Genomic DNA, 1,964 nt, shown 5'->3' with positions numbered 1-1,964 from the left:
TCAATACAAGTTGAATTTCAACTTTAAATCTGTAAATCATAAATAAATTTATATGTATTAAATCTACAACCAAAACTTCCAATTAAAGGGATTTGAAACTTAAATTTACAACAAAATTTTAACTTCTCAAAATCCTTCACATGCTGGTTTGTTGTTCGTTCTTTCCTACAAACAATAACAAAAACACATTAATAAATATTCAAGTCATCAATTTAGATTATATAAAATACAAAATCAACTTTCAATAATATGTATATTCAATTCCAAAACAAATCAAACCATAAACACTATGGCAAAGTAATAGAAAGTAGATGCAATTTTCAAAATTTAATAAATAGCCATCTTAAAATAAGAAATATCAAATCAAACAAGTAGATCTAGATATTAAAATACAAGCTAAGAACATCTAGATGTAAAAAAATTAATAACTGATGTGAATTCGAATATAAACAGCAAATGACTTCGAAATTAAACAAAAATTAACATGTTAAAAACGAAAAAAAAAAAAAAACCGAAAGCATGTAAATAAATTTAAGAGGAAAATTACCTTGAGATGAAGGAGAAGGTTAAAGGAATGATTGTAGGACTGAAGGAAAGGAGTGAAGGAGACACAAGTGAGGCAACGAGACAAGGAGAGAGAGAAAAACGGTTGTTTACCTGTTTGAGAAGGAGAATGTGAGGGTTTTAGGGTTTTTCTCTTTTATTAGGTGGATTTTTGGGCTTGGGCTTAAGAGTGATTTCCTTTTTTTTTTTTTTTTTTTTTTTTTTTCTTTCTTTCTTTTTCGGGTTAGATGGGTCATTTTCGGGTTGAAAATTTCAACCTTAACCTAACCCATTTAATTATCAGGTCGGGTTCGTGTCGACCCATTTAAGTTTTCGGGTCAGAAATCTCAACCCAAACCCGCTATTTTCAGGTCGGGTTCGGGTCGTGTTTTCGGGTCGGGTCAGTTTTTGTCCAGGCCTAGCAACAAAGGGCCTTGCACATTTCCCAAGGCAAAATTTCTTAAGCAAAGATTAGTAAACAAAAGGGCATGTGATTAATTGGATGAGAGATAAAATAACCCCACCACAACCACCCAAAACCCAACCAGCCAACTTATACCACCACCACACCACCAACACCACAACCAGACCCCCAAATCGCAACCCCACCACCACCACCCAAAATCGCACGAAGCCCCACCACCACCACCCAAAATCGCAGATCCCCCAATCGCAGACCCCAAATCGCAGACCCCCAAATCGCACGACCACCAAATCACCCTCAAATCGCACGACCACGACTTTGAAAAGGGTGAAAAGGGCGGCGAACTGGAGTTGGAGAAATCGGCGACTGTCACAAGTACGAGGGGCGCGCGGCAATCGAGGGTAATTGACACCCGACCTACCTCACCACCACCATCAAATTGAAACCCGACCTCACCACCATCAAGAATCGAAACCCCATCTCGCCACCATGAAATGCGCCCACAACCACAAGAGAAGAGAGGAGAAAGAAGAGATGGTGCGGATCTGCAAGGCGGTGGTGGTGCGGTGGATCTGTGTGGTGGTGGTGTAGTGAGAGAAGAGAGAGAAAGAGGATAAGGATGGTGCTAGTGGTGGTTGAGAGGGAGGAGAGAGAAAAATTGGTGGTGTTGATGGTGGATATGGTTGTGAGGGAGGAGAGAGGATGTGGGTTAGGATTTTAATTAGAGATAAATTAATTTGGGTTAAAGAGTTAATATGTTGTTTATTAAAGTTAAGTAAAATTTAGTAAGGGTATGGTGGTAATTTTATACAAAAAAATTTACTAAAAGAGGTAACTTTTGGTTTGTTGCACATAATGTGTAGTTTCCGTTTTGGGAAATTGTTGCAGATTTTATGAAACGGAGGTAGTATATACTTCCTCTATTTTTAATTACTTGACCTATTGTAAATAGGCACAACTTTTAAGGCCAAGTAGAAAAAAAGGATACACTTCCACT

The 1,964-nt window shown here is 37.9% G+C and overlaps 1 long non-coding RNA gene across 1 annotated transcript; it reads right to left on the bottom strand.

Moving 5' to 3' along the window:
• On the bottom strand, nucleotides 1-748 carry LOC145631062 (uncharacterized). Its single transcript, XR_014112330.1, has 2 exons — nucleotides 548-748; nucleotides 1-165 (listed from the first exon to the last, which is right to left on the bottom strand). It is a non-coding gene; the product is annotated as an uncharacterized LOC145631062 (long non-coding RNA).
• Between the last annotated feature and the right edge of the window lie 1,216 nt (nucleotides 749-1,964).

Source organism: Chenopodium album, chromosome 5, assembly GCF_948465745.1.
Source record: "Chenopodium album chromosome 5, dcCheAlbu1.1, whole genome shotgun sequence".
NCBI classification, from domain to species: Eukaryota; Viridiplantae; Streptophyta; class Magnoliopsida; order Caryophyllales; family Amaranthaceae; genus Chenopodium; species Chenopodium album.
The sequence above is the reverse complement of the archived record's forward strand: the minus strand, read 5'-3'. Positions and strand labels throughout refer to the sequence as shown.